Source organism: Triturus cristatus, chromosome 3_2 (genome assembly GCF_964204655.1).
Source record: "Triturus cristatus chromosome 3_2, aTriCri1.1, whole genome shotgun sequence".
Taxonomy (NCBI): Eukaryota; Metazoa; Chordata; class Amphibia; order Caudata; family Salamandridae; genus Triturus; species Triturus cristatus.
The window spans coordinates 817,456,223-817,471,611 of record NC_140584.1 but is presented as its reverse complement, the minus strand read 5'-3'; the positions used below and the strand labels follow the sequence as shown (position 1 = coordinate 817,471,611).

Below are 15,389 nucleotides of genomic sequence, written 5' to 3'. Positions count from 1 at the left end.
GCAGGCGGATATGGCAATAAGAGGTGCGGTTTGGAAACTTTGTGCATCCGGTGAACCAGCCTCGAAAAAGGAATCTCTCCGAAACGCGTCGGCTACAGCCTGTGCATTGTGAGACCTGCGTGGAATCTCTGCTGCTGGAGTGCATGGCAAACTGGTGGGAACACTTGGAGCTTGTATGTATATATATATATATATATATATATATATATATATATCCACTCTCTCTCGGTTCGCTGGCGTCTGACCTTCTGGCGCTCTCTTAGGTGCGTTACCTCACGGCAGAAGCAAACCGTAACACTTTACTCACAGTTCTTTGATCCCAAAAGACAAAAAGAGGTCACACTCCTGCAGTTCTTGTCAAAGTGTAGTTCATTTATTCTTCAATCCAATATAAATCACAGGCGCTTAACCAACGCGTTTCGGTATATTTAAATACCTTGCTCACGGTCGATTTACCAATGGTTTGCTCTCTTTTTTTATACAATTCAAACAATGATTACATCACTTCCTTTTTCACAAACACTATACAAGGATTTATGGGATATGTAGTCCCGCCTAAAAAAGGCGCTCAATTATTTATAAAAATAATTACATAAAATGTATGCAAACAAAACCTTGTAATTATTTTATCTAGTGGAATGAGTGGGAGAGGCAGAAAAGCATAGGCAAATATCCCTGACCAGTTCATCCATAGTGCATTGCCCTTGGATAACGGGTGTGGGTACCTGTGAGGGACTCCACAAGCTTGGAAGTATGAGAGGAGAACTTGAGGGTGAAGTTCCCATTCGTGTATTTGGTGTCTCTGCCTGCTGAGGAGATCCGCAATCTCGTGGTTGACTCCCGGGAGGTGTTCCAATAGGAGATAGATTTTGTGATGAATAGCCCACCTCCAGATATCCTGGGCTAGGTGGGACAGTTGGAGGGAGCGCGTCCCCCCCTGTTTTTGAATGTTATACATAGCGGTCATGTTGTCGGTACAAACCAGGACAGCTTTGCCAGCCAGATGGGTTTGAAAAGCTTTGAGAGCTAGAAATATTGCCATGAGCTCTAAATGGTTGATGTGGGGCAACTTTTGTTGGTGATTCCACAGGCCTTGTATTGTGTGTTGCTGTAGATGAGCACCCCAGCCAGTGAGAGACGCGTCCGCTGTTAGTACTGTCTGTGGAACCGAGTCTATGAAGGGCCGTCCTTTTGACAGATTTGTGTGTTCCACCACTGCAGAGAGCGATGAGTACGGCTACTTACCAACACTAGATCGGTTAATAGACCGTGGGACTGGTTCCACTGACTTGCTAAGCATTCCTGATGTGGAGCCTGGCATGCGGGACGATCATGATGCAAGATGCCATTATCCCCAGCAGTTGCATGTAAACCCGAGCTGGATGAGATTGATTGGGTTGAAACTGGAGAACCAAAGCCTGAATGTTGCGAATTCTGGCTGCATTGGGAAACGCCAGAGCTTTGAGTATCTAAAGTGGCTCCTAGGTAGTTCTGAATATTGTCTGGCTTGAGATGTAACTTTGGCCCATTGACTGTGAACCCTAGTCGATGCAGTAACTTGATGGTTATGGAAGTGTATTTAAGACACTGTTGGTACGTGCTGGCTTTGATGAGCCAGTCGTCTTAGTATGGGAAGACGTGGATGCTCTGGCTCCTGAGATGAGCAGCTACTACCGCCAGACATTTTGTGAAAACTCTGGGGGCAGTGGTAACTCCGAATGGGAGTACCTTGAACTGGTAATGTTGGCCCGCTAACACAAACTTTAGAAATGTGCGATGAGCAGGGTGAATTGGAATATGAAAGTAGGCGTCCTTTAAGTCTAGAGTAGACAGAAAGTCGCCCTTTTGCAAAAGAGGTAGTACCTGTTGAAGTGTTACAATGTGAAAATGGTCTGACTGTATGCAGAAATTGAGTTCTTTAAGATCTAAGATTGGTCTGTGAGACCCGTCCTTTCTTGGTATTAGGAAGTAAAAGGAGTACATGCCCGACCCTTGATGTTGTAGTGGTACGGGCTCTATAGATCCTTTTAAAAGTAGAGACGGTACCTTTTGTTTGAGGAGGTGTAGGTGATCCGGTGAGAGTTTGTGTGACTTTGGAGGAATGTTTGGAGGAGTGTTGATAAACTCCAGGCAGTAACCAGAATAGAAAAGTTGCAGAACCCACTTGTCTGTTGTTATTGACTGCCAAGCTGATAAGAATTCTTTTTTTTTTTTTTTAAAACCTTTATTCTTTTAAATCAGTGACACAGCTATTCAGCCGACAACCCGGAGGTACGGCAGCTTTAGAGACACAATACATGCGAGCGTCCACATTTCACTGACAGGAGAGGCAATGGTTCAATTTTAAATAAACACTAACCCAAACCTAAACACAAGCAAGGCGATAAGTACTGAAAGCATAAAAAGGGTTCCCAGCAGGGGGAGCGAGCCCCAGTTCGTCCAACAGACACAGGTCGATAGCAAGGGAAAGGAGGGGAAGTCAGAGACTCAAGAAGACAAACACATACCAGCGAGAAGTACAAAGCCGGAAAGAAAGCTAAGGGGAGAGCTGCTCCTCAGGCGGGTCCGGGTCTGGGGGCAGGCATATGCCCCCTCTGTACTGGTTCCATCGCCCCCATACAGAGTGCCATTTCCGAGGGCGCCCTCGAGCACAATACACTGTCTTCTCCCTAAACATGCTCCAATCCATGTTTTCCATCCACGCAGTCAATTTAGGAGGCCTAGTAGAGCCCCACAGACGAGCGATGTCGCGCTTGGCTACCATGTTCCCTAGGGTCACCCATTGAGTCTGTGCCGCGTCGTGGTCAGTAGGACCCCAAACATTCAGGAGACAACACCGCGCCTCAGGCTGCATGCCGATGCCCGTCACCTCCCCCATCACATCGTGGATTCGCTTCCAAAACTCCATAATCGCACCGCATTCCCAAATAATATGTAGGAAGGTGCCCACCATACCACAGCCTCTCTTACATAAGCCCTCCTCAGAGAAACCCATATGGACCAGCCGGGGCCCCGTCACGTAGACCCTATGAAGTATTTTAAGCTGCACCAGCCGCAGGCGCGCGGGGATCGCGACCTCCTTAGGAGAAGAAACTGCATACTGCCAATCCTCATCATCGAGTTCGAGGCCATCCCTGGTCCATTGATCGCGCAACCCTAGAAGAAGATCCGCCCGAACATTAATTAGTTTCTTATAAATGAGCGAGATCGTACTCTCTGGCATATGGCCATCCAGGATCCGGTCCTCTAACGGAGAGGACTCAGGCACCTTCTCCCCTTCTACAAGGACTGATCGCAAAGCGTGGCGCACTTGAGCGTATCGGAAGAACTCCGTGCTCCCTAGCTCGTATTCCTTCTGCAGCTCCTCGAATGACTTTATCCTATCCTTAACCAAAAGGTCTCCAACCCTGGACATGCCGATCAGGTCCCATTTCTCAAACCCTTTTGTATGCCAAAACTTCCCCAGAATATCGGAGTCAAACAGAGGGGTGGCAAGGGTAAGCTTACCCTTCCAGCCCAGTGAATCCGTCGCCACCTTCCATACATGCACGGCCACCCTGGTGGGCCCTGTAAGAGTTAAGTCCAACGACTTCGAGTACAACGCTCTGTGGTAATTACCCCCACGTAGTAACCATCGGTCCATGGCAAAGCCGGGGCTCAGCGCCGGACCGTATACACCATGGTTAATCGCGCTCAACTGAGTGGCCCAATAATAACGTCGAATGTCTGGAAGCGCGATACCACCGTCATACCATGGGAGCGTCAACTTAGCAATCGCTATGCGCGGACGCCCTTCCCACAATAGCGCGCGCTGGTGGCTTTCGACCTCACGAAAATAACTGGCCGGGACCAAGTCAAGGGTATTCTGCAGGGCATAGAGGAAATGGGGAAGAGACATCATTTTAAACAGGGTGGCACGGCCAAGGAGGGAAAGCGGCAACCGCCGCCAGCCCGCCACGTCCCGTCGCAGACGTGCCAAGGGAGGGAGCAAGTTCTTCTCGTATCGTAAAATGGGGTCGGTGGAAATATAGATCCCCAAATACAAAAAACCCTGCTGGGCTATCTGGATCGAGCAGTTGCGCGGGACAGGCGGGACATCCCCACACAGGACATACAAGTGTGACTTCCCCCAATTGATGACAAGACCAGAGTTCCTACCGAAAGAAGTCAAGACGTCACAAACCACTATAAGAGATTTCTTAGGCGAGGCGAGGTATAACAGAATATCGTCGGCGTAAAGTGAAATACGGTCTTCGTGGTCAGGCGACCAACGAATCCCACGTATATCGGGGTGCCATCGTATACACGCCGCCAGCGGCTCAAGAGCAAGGGCGAACAACAACGGTGACAGGGGACAGCCCTGCCGGGTGCCTCTCCCGAGCACGAACGGTGTCGACGCCCGCCCGTTCACCACAACGCTAGCAAGAGGCCCCTCATAGAGCAACCTCACCCAGCCTACAAATCCAGGCCCAAAGCCGAACTTGGCTAGCACAGCCCACAGGTATGCCCACACAACCGTATCGAAGGCCATCGTGGCATCGAGGGACGCCACAATAGCCGGCTCTCGCATCGTGCCCGTCCTAGCAATCACTCCATGGAGACGTCTAAGATTCAGTGCAGTGTTACGGTGCGGGATAAAGCCCGACTGATCCGGGTGGATCAAGTCGCCAAGCACCCGGACCAGGCGGTTAGCAAGGATCTTAGCAAGGATTTTCGGCTCGGCGTTGAGAAGTGATATCGGCCGATAGGAGCCACACTTGTCCCGGGGCTTACCGTCTTTATGTAGGACCACAATCGTCGCCAGCCGTTGATCAAGCGGAAGAAACCCATTCTCCCGCGCCTCCACAAACATGGCGCGCAGGTGAGGAGCCAACTTATCCGGGTGAAGCTTATACAGCTCAATCGGCAAACCATTTGGGCCCGAGGCCTTACCGGAGCGCAACGCACGGATAGCACACGCCACTTCGTCTACAGTTATATCGCCATCGAGGTCATCCCTATCAATGGCAGAAAGGCAGGGCAGAGCGATATCACGCAGAAGGTCACACGAGTCCTCAGTCGGCCTATCCGAGACCGAGGTGTATACCGTACGAAAATAGTCCGAGAAACACTGGACTATACCGTCGGGGTCAGTGACAACCTCTCCCCCATCCATCGACAACTCCGGCACCACTCGATTAACACGCTCTTTTTTATCCAACCACGCCAGCAATTTCCCGGCCTTATCACCAACATCATACAATCGACCCTGCTGCTCCCTATTGAGAGTCTTGGCAGCGTTCGTCACCAGATCCCTATATTCCAATTGCTTCAAGCTCAAATTATGCAGTGTGGCTGTTGCAACATCCTCTTCCAAGGCCACTTCTAAAGCCGCTATCTCGTCCTCTACTTGTGTCACTTCGGCGTCTCTCCGCCACTTGGCGGCCACTACCAAGGAAAGGGCCTCCCCTCTCAATACAGTCTTAAAAGCTTCCCACAAGGACACCGCAGATTCAACCGAACCCTGATTATCTTGAAAATAGTGATCAACTGTCTTCAGCAACGCACTGCGCAGCTTGGGGTCACGAAAGTACCAGGGGTTAATGGGAGCCACCCTGCCCCCCACCACCCGGCCAATATCCAGACGGGCCCACACCGGCGAATGATCAGATATGCCCCGTGCCATGTGCCTAGCCTCAGATACCAATGAGGCGTGCGCAGCCAGAGTGAGCAAGTAATCGATCCGAGAGAGACTCCCGTGGGCCCCGGAATGAAAGGTATATTGTCTCTGAGTGGGGTGCCGTAGCCTCCAACAGTCTACCAGACCAAAAGTATCTATAAAGTCGGGAAGCCAATTCTGAGCACCCCTGGTGGCCCTGGGCGGGTACCTATCGAGCATTCCAGACCCAACCGCATTGAAGTCTCCTCCCACCACTAGCATCCCTTCGGGGAGTTCCAACAAGGCCTTGCCCAGATCAGCAAACGTGAAGGCCTGCAGGGCAGGAGGGACATAAACAGAAACCAATACCAACGTTCTGCCCTCCCACCTCCCCGCCACTGCCACAAAGCGCCCCCTGTCATCAGCGATGGTGGAGTCAACCTCAAATGGTAGGGAAGCTCTAACAAGTATGCCCGCACCCCTGGAGCCTGAGGAAAACCCTGAGTGAGCAATGAATTTATAACCCTTTCTGTTAAGTGCATAACATGTATTCCCTATAAGGTGGGTATCCTGCAGGAGGACCACATCTGGCGAGGTCCGTTTCAAGAATTGCAGGACTATCCCCCGTTTAATACGATCCCCTAAGCCATTGACATTCCAGCTAATTATGTTTAAGCCCCTATCCCCCATCCCCAAACACAAAGAGACCTCCACCCCCCCCGGAGAACCACGATCGGACAATACTGACAACCATTGCTACGCCTTGCAAGAAAAAAAACAACAACCCCCAACAACAACCCCAACAACCCGTGTCCCCCCCCCCCTCCCTGCACCCCTGCGTCAGCTTACAAAGCCCCCCCAACTTGCAGTGTGCCTGTCGCCCTATCAAAAACAAATCTACAAAAAGTACCCCAAGGGAGGAAAGAGCTCCTATCTTCCCCCCGCCGCCCTCCCATTACTGCAGTAGGGTACGAGTCACTGTCCAGGGCTGAGTCAAAACAGACCGACACCCGTGGTATCACTTCTGTCCATCCCGGTTGCCTTCCGCTCCATCCACGCGGTCCCGGCCGGGCCGTCGCCGAGGGAGCGCATCCAACCAGTCCCCCGCCATGTCCGGTGATTCGAAGAAGAAAGTCCGATCCTCATACACCACACGTAGCCTGGCGGGGAAAAGCATGGCATACTTCAGGTCCATCTCCCTAAGTCGCCGCTTCACCCCCAAGAAACTCTGCCTCTGTTTCTGCACCATCTGGGTGAAGTCAGGATAAAAGCTCACAGAGGCATTCTGAAAAGGCACCGGGCCTGTCACCCTCGATGCTTGCAGGATAGCGTCTCGATCCCGAAAATTAAAGATCCGGGCGACAATCGGCCGCGGGGGGGCTCCCACCTTAGGCCGTCCACCAGGCACTCGGTGAGCCCGCTCCACCGCAAAAAACTTGCCAAGGCCCTTAGGCGCAAGATGATTCACCACCAAGTCCTCGACGAGTAAGTCCACGGAGAGCTCCTCCGAAGTTTCCGGGACCCCAATAAGGCGCACATTGTTGCGCCGGGCCCGACCTTCAAAGTCTTCGAGCCGGCGGGCGGAGAGGTCATTCGCGGTTCGTAGCTTACGAACCTCAGCCTGGAGTTCCGAGACATCGTCCGCGAGACCAGTAGTCTTGAGGTCCAGGGACTTGACCCGCTCATTGGTTTTGCCCAGGTCCGCGCGAATCAAGTTGACATCAACCAGAATCATGTCCACCTTGTGCGCCAAGGTCTCGAATTGTCGCCCAATCGAAGATTGCATCCCATCTATCGCCCCCTTGATATCCTGCAATGATAACTCCGAGGCTGGGGATGAATCGGCCTTCTGTGCTTCCAGCGACTGTCTCGATCCACCAGGCGACCCCTTCTGCTGGGCATAGCGATCCATATTGTTGGATTGGGTATATCCTCCCCGCCTGGTAGTCTTAGACTTCGACTTGTCTGCCTTCGATTTGGTCAACATCTCGAACAGCAGGGCGGTCTGTCGCAAAAAGACGTCCCTCACTCAGCCAGAGGAAACAGGGTCAACTAGGACGTCAGCAGCCAGCCAGGGCCGAGCGGGGGTTTTCCAGGCAGCAGGGGACCAGCATAAAGCACTCCCAACCCAGAGCAAGCAAAGGGCGAGAAAGCAAAAGTGAAAGTGCAGCGGCACCCGTCCGCCAGTTCACACCTCCCGAGGCCGCTGTTGTTCAATTAGTGGCTGGGCATCCTGCCAACGCAAGCCCCTGGCATCCTTCGGAGGTAGGCCGCAATCTTCCGCCATGCACAACTTCAGTTCCCGGTGGGCGATCTTGGCCCGGACAACGTCAATCGCCCCAGCTGTGACTCATCTGCAGGATTCCGTGCATGAAAATCAGGATTTAGGACAGGATAATTGCAGGAGGGCGCAAGGGTCGCGGGAGCTCAAGGCTCACGCGGCCTTCTTGGTCAAGCGCTAGGCTCCTCCTCCTCGCTGATAAGAAATTTGACAGTCTTCCCTCGACAGGTGTTAGGTGGTCGGGGGGAAGGAAAGGTTAGTCACTGTTTTGCATTGGAGGGGAGGTGTGTGTGTTTGAACCTCTACCTCTGCCATTGTCGGTATTTCCTCTGTAACCCCCACGGAAGTAGTTCTCAGAGCCAGAGGGTTGGTTATTACCCTTGTAGGTGGAGGTATTTTCTGAGGTAGAATTCTTGGACCCTACTCGATAGAAATAGCGCCGAAAGGAACCACGGCCTTGTGGTGACTGAAGCGCCCCCACGGATTTGGCCATTTAAGTGTCTTTCTTCATATTTTCCAGTGAAGAGTCTACCACTGGGCCAAAAAGGTGTTCCTTATCAAAAGGTGTGTTTAATACAGAGGTTTGAACCTTAGATTTGAATCCAGAGATACGTAGCCAGGCGTGCCTTCTTAAGAGGACACTGGTATTCACTGCTCTGGCAGCTGTGTCTGCAGCATCGAGGGAGCACCTGATTTGATGGTAGGAAATAAGTTGTCCCTCCCTTATCAGGTCTTCAGCTTTAGATTTATGTTCTTTGGGTAGATATTGGAGCAATCGTTCCATCTCGTCCCAATGTGCACGGTGGTATGTAGCTAGCAACGCTTGTGTGCTGGATATGCGCAAGAAGTTTGCTGCCTGAGATGCAACTCTCTTCCCCGAAGCATCAAGAAGCTTAGATTCCTATCTGGGGGTGGAGCATCTCCTGTGGTTTGGGAGTTGGCCCTATTGCATGCGTTGGACACCACTAACGAGTCCAATGGTAATTGTCCCCTAATGTTTGCTGGGTCTGATGGTGCTGACTTATATTTTATGTCTACCCTAGGGGTAATGATACAAGCCCTGACAGGATCACTAAATATATCGTCCACATGTCTGATCATACCCTTGGGCATTGGTGAAGTGTGTGATGACGTTTGAGTAGTGCTAAGGGTCTCGAAAAGGAAATCCTCTTCGAGGGAATCTTTGTGGAGCTGCACCCCATGGTAATTGGCAGCCCTACCCAGCAATTCAATGTAATCTACACTGTCGTCTGGTGGAGAGGGTTTGGTAGGATATAAGTCAGGATCATTGTCTGTGGGCGAGTTAGTGTTGTAGTCGTCCCTTGGGTCTGTAGGTAGTGGATGAGCATCGTCATCCCATTATCATCCTCATCATCCTGGTTGTCAGGTGTATGAGGTGATGAATGCTGAGGGTAAGTAGGCACAGGTATAAACTTTGGAGAAGGATGAGATGGGAAAGGAGGAGGAAGAGGAGGAGGAGGGGAAGCGTTAGTTCCGACAGTTCTCTTTTTCAAAGGAATGTGATATTACTCTTTAGCATCAGTCCTTCCTGTTAGAGTCACTGTGGTGGGGATATGCTCAGTTTATGGATGAATGTACAACACTTTCTGTTTCGGGTCCAGTTTATTGAGCAGATCGTCGTAACGGTGCTTTTTTGGTGACTTCGGTGCCCCTGGTTGTTTCGCGACCAAAGGTTTAGGTGCTGAAGCTTTAGGGGCTGGTGTTTTAGGATCCGAAGTGTGTTTCGGTGCAGATGGTTGAGGGTTGGAGCCGGACTTAGGTTTGATTCCGAAGGTTTCACCTCGGTGCCCGTTTAGGAAATGGGGCTTTTTGGAACTGGAAGGCTTTTTAATAGGCTTCGGTGCCGAGCCCGAAGGCGGGGCGTCAGAAGCGTGATCTCTGGGCCGACTGAGGCCTGAGGGCACGAGTTGGTCCTAAGCCTTCTTTTTGGGTTGAGGTGGATGTCGGGGCGCTGGAGTTTCTGTACTCACAGTACGTTGTCCATGCCGGATGTCATCATCCTGGTCGGAGCCGTACTCGGAAACAGAGATCGGTTCCTGCTCTTCCTTGGCCCCGATAGTGCCATGGGCTACTTCATCTGATTGAGGTCCGAAGAAGTCCGGAATGGAGGCTGTGCGTTGACTCTGCATGTCGCGACTTCAAGCCCGATGGTCGCAAGTGTCTTCCTAGAGCGGAATGCCTTGCATGCGTCACAGTTCTGTTCTCTGTGTTCAGGGACAAGCACAGGTGAGTCGGTGCGCAGGTATTTTGCGTGGCACCGAGGGCAGAATTTAAAGAGAGTTTGTTCCATCGACCGCTAGTCGAACCGACGCGGGTAGGCCCGACGGCCCACCACGAACTTTCCTGATCAAAAGAGAGTTTCAATTTTAAAAAACGACACGCAAAGAGTAGCATACGCGATCGGAAACAATACCGTCGAGGTTGCGTGTCTTGCACACCGATGGAAACCGAAGGAACAGTGTAGAGCCCGAGCGCAGCGAGTAACATCCGAACCAGACGGCAGAAAAAAACAATCTGAAGATGGACTCGATGTCCATGCGCACTATCACCGAAAGGAGGAGTCACCTACCTCGTGACTTGAAAGACTTTCCGAAGAAAAACAAACTGCAAGCATCCGGGCCCAACACTAGATGGCGATCTATGCACAGCATGTGATCTACACCTCACATGCCTCGAACATATGCATTTATTGTATAATACTCTCTAACACATACAAATATCTCCTACCCAGAGATAAGCACAATGCACACAATACTTTGCAAAGAAACACAGTAAATGCATGTAATACACAGTGGACCCCATGGGGGGACCAAACCATATACTGAGAAAGTGGTATAAGAACCACGACTCGAGTCAATACAATGTCGAGAGGACGTAGAAGTGCTGGGGACCCAAGGAACCACCCAAGGTGAGTGAGTAGGAACCCCACAGAGAGTGTGTGCAGTGTGGAAACAAGACTGCGTGCTCCGTGCAAGTCTACATGTAAGTTGCAGTTGGATTTTTGAAGATGAAGGACCCTTACCAGTGGACCCTGAAGAAACCCTTTGGTTGACAGAAGGTTGGAGAGCCACCCCATCCGTGGATACCCTAGTACCCATGTTACCTATACCAGGGAAGCCGGGTGCATACGTGTGAAGTGGTGTCGAAAAACCACATTCAAACCCAATGGAGGACTTAAGGAAAGTGCCGCTGCTGAAGAAGGAGAAAGTGTCAAGTGGAATTCGAAGGTGGATTCTAGTTGAGAGGTACCTGCAAGCAGATAGGACAGAGTCTATGTCACTCTGGAGTGACCAGGAGACTTGGAAGATGAATGCCAACCGATGTCGGATGTTGCAGGAGAGGTTTTTTTTTGTGTTGTAATTCTTTATAGACATTTTGCAGGAAATTACATCTTGAACGCATTCGCATCGGCCACACAATTACAATGACCGTATAAATATTTTAACGAGAAATGTATGTAACGTATGTCTTTTAGGAGCTGAGAGAAGGAAACATTGGAATAAATCGGAGGGGAGAGGGGAGAAAGTGGGAGGTGAATGAGAAGCCCCATGACCTGATAGATAAAACAATGGTAATGGGTCTAGCGTTGACCGAATGTAAGTGTGTGTCCTTATGAATGGCGGCTTTATTCAATGAATTGGAATCCGTGTATGTACCAGGTGCTGTCCATGAATCGAGTGTATCGGGTTGTGACTCTGAGTGAATGCTCTTCATTCCCCTGGTGAGGGGAGAGGACCAAGTCTCAGAAGGAGAGAGAGAGTGCTATTAACCTCCCATTGCGGAATCTCTTCTCGGCATCTCTGCGGAGCGCGGAGTAGTGCGTCTATGCTGTTGGTTTGTTGCGGTACCAGGGGGGAAAGGCATGAAAGGGGGATAAGGATGAAGATAGAGGGGAGATGTTGGATGAGGGAAAGGCGGGGAGAGAGTAGACTGAGGTGTGCGGGGGGATGAGAAAGATTATAGGGGTACATATCTAAGAACGCAAATAGCTGTGGATGCGAAGGATGTAAGATGGGTGGTGTAGAGAAATCTTGACGTGGCCATGTGAGAGAGAAAGAGGAGGGGGGAATTGAAATATATGTAAGGCTGCATGAGTGCTAGTGCTAGTGGGGGGGTGGACTCTAAAGCGAGGGGCCATTGCTCTTGTTTTAGTTTAGAGAGCGCCAACTGATATAGTCGTTGTCACTGCATGAGTTGGGTTAGCTGATGTGGGGTTCTTGTCATTATAGCTGTCAGGGCGTGTGAAGGATGACTATAGCTGCAGGAACAGGTCTATCTGGTTCTGAAGATTGTAAATGCTTAGCTTGTGAGAGGCCTTGTGTATCATGGCTACCAACCATGTCTCCTGCGACGGCGGGGTCGGTGATCTTCACTGACGCAGTATGCATATCTTGGCTGTGGCTAAAGCTGTGTGCAGGAGGAAGCGTTGTGGCTTTGAAAGCTCATTGGGATTGTCGCAAATTGGGCAGGAGGATAGTGGCGGATGTAAATGGGAGGTGCAAGGTCATTGTGGTGCATAGGGTCTGGCCCATGTAAACCCAGAAGAGTTGTATAGATGGGCATTTGCATATAATGTGGGTTATGCCACAGCCAGTGTCAGTGCATCTCCAGTAGTTGGCATGTGGGAGTAGCCCTGCCCTGTGTAGTTTTGTTGGTGACCAGTGACAATCATGGAGGATTCTGACTAGGCAGAATTTCAAATCTTGCCCCCCGGGTGCCCCTGCTCACGTCGTCTAAAATCTCTATCCACTCGTCATCCTCATAGGAGACAGATAGCCGGGATAGATGACCTCGACTCTGCAGCTGTGAAGACCAGGCAACGCTGAGGAAGATAAGGAGCCATGCACGAGGGGTTGGTGTCCAGCGGGAGCACCAACAAGCCTTGGCAAATCCACCCAATGCAGGAGCTGAAGAACAAGCAACGTCGGGACCAGCAAGTTCCAGGGGACTCACCACAAGCAGGGGAGTCAGGGTAGGCCCCGAGCAGTGAGGGGAGCCCAAGAGAAGCAAAGGTGACCCTCAAATGGACCCACAGGCCGGAGGCACTGAAGTAGCGAGAGGACTTCAAGCAGCTCACCAAATGATGCAGGCCACGATGCACACGATGTGGTGTGGCTCAAGATTCTGGTCAGTGGAGATCCTCCGGTTGGGGCTATTTGTAGCCCAATGATCTTCTTCAAAAGAAGCCTTTGCAAGTTGACGCTGTGCACAGGGATTTGGTTATTGCAGCCCCCATGACAGATACTGTCCTCAAACTTGGTGAGAAGGCAGGGCAGGCCTCGAGAGCTGTGGAAAACCACCACCTGTGTTGCAGAACCTTTTGGAGTCCAGAGGAGCTCAGGTTCAGCAGACCGGTCGACTTAGTTGCGGAGCCTGCGAATGCAGAGGAGTGACTCCTTCACTCCAAGGGAGATTCCTTCAGGTGTCTTTGATGCCCAAAGGCCTGGGAAGGTTCCTGTATGGTGCACAGGCATAGACGATGCAGACGACTGGAAGGGAGCCGAAGTGGAGCACATACGAAATCCAGCAAAGTACAGAGTGCCCAGACGGTAGAAGCAGAAGTGGTGTCTGATCTGAATCTTACACCACAACAAATCTAGGTACCAACACCCAGGTAAGCCCTTAAGTACCCTAGGGAAATGGTTGGGAAGATTCAGGGGTCCCTCCCAGGTGAGGGTCTGGACAGTGTGGAGGTTATTCCCATGTCCTTTGTCCAGTTTCGTGCCAGAGCGGGAGCCAACGGCTCCCAGGACTGGTTTGAACTGGACTATGTATGGGGACACCAAATAAGCCCCTCATGCAGACTGAGTGCCTCTGGCAAGCGCTCCCACCCTGCCCCAATACACTAAATCCTGTCTGGGAGGTGGTCACACATCCCTGTGAAAGGATAGCCTATTGTGAGCTTGGCTTAGCAGCAGGAGGGCAGAATTGGGTCTCTGGTCGTCAGCATTCATTTTTTGCAGTCCGGGTCTGAAAGACTGGTACCAGGGACATGGAGAGCCTAACGGAGGGCTCTTCCAGTGCTTGGAATCATACCTCCCACACCGTTTACGGTATGGGGGTATGATTCCAACATGTTTGCTACTAAACATGATAGGATTAGTTGCAGCCAGTTTCGAGATGGTCATCGCGTAATTACGCGATGCCCCTGTAAATGGTATATGGCTGCTTCACTTACAACCCTGGAGAATGGACGCCGTAGGCTGTAGGGATGTCCTGCTCATGCAGGGGCACCCTCACACTTAGAACCAAGCACCCTGCCTTCAGGATTGCAAAGGCCAAGTATAGGTGTGACTAATAGGTTTTAAATGCAGTGACCTTAGATATAGTAAACCTACATCTTTAGTAAGAGGTGCTGGCACCATCCTACACAGGCTGCAATGGCAGGCCTGTAGTTACATTTTGCATGGTTTCCCATGGGTGACATAATGCAAGCTTCAGCCCATGGGGGACCTCTGGGGTACCTATGCCCTTGGGTACCTTAGTACCATATACTGGGGACTGATAGGGGTACCCCCGTATTTAATCTGGGATGTACCTAGGTACTGAACATAATTTATGGAGAAAGCAGATAGACTGGGGTCCTGATTAGCACAATCCCAGTCAGACTAGTCAATAACAGCTTAGCACCAGGCATAAAGTGGGGGGGAACCATTGAAGCAGATCCTACTTTCCTACAAGGACATTGCCACTTGATAAAGCTGGGTTTCAGAGTAGTTATAGACGGACATGTTTGCAATATCACAGATTATATAACAGCAATGCAGGTGAATATTTGTGATTAGTTACCATTTAGATATGCAGTCCCCATTATTATAATGTTGCCTCTCATGACAGCAGTACCCTGCATCATAGAACTGGCATTCAGGTCAACAATACCAAAGATTCTATGGCTAAAACAGGGATAAACAGAAATAGAGATCAGAACGTTCTCATTCAGGCGTGTGGTGTCCAGGGTCGTAGGGCTGCCACGTAGGATAGCAGTACCTGTAATTAGGATACAGTATTTTACACTAGCAGTCTCCTGAACATCAGGACTACCGTACACGTGAGCGGTATCCCAAGCATTTATTCGGATAAATGCTATCTAGGATTATAAAACAGCCATTCAAGATAGCAGTACCCAAACATATAGGTGTAGCACTGAAGGGAGCAGAATCATGGCAATCAGAGCAACAATTCTGGTGTGTTGTTTAGTTTTATAGAGCTGCTATTGAGAAATGGATTACAACGTTTCCATAGAAGCAGGCACTAACAAGGATTATAGAGCTATCACTAAGGCTAGCAGTAACAGCAATTTAAATTCCACCATTCAAGCAAAGAGTCTAAGCTATTTAGTGCTGCCATTCAAAGCTGCAGTAGCAAGAACAATAGATGAATTCTTTCAGATGTGGTAGTTCCTCCATTATTGACTAAACGTTTAAATACTGTACAGCATCTTAGATACGG

The 15,389-nt window shown here is 50.5% G+C and overlaps 1 protein-coding gene across 2 annotated transcripts in view; it reads right to left on the bottom strand.

Moving 5' to 3' along the window:
• ALS2 (alsin Rho guanine nucleotide exchange factor ALS2) overlaps positions 1–15,389 on the bottom strand; it is a 1,262,853-nt gene that overhangs the window by 1,119,743 nt on the left and 127,721 nt on the right. The gene's annotated exons all lie outside the window — the stretch shown is intronic.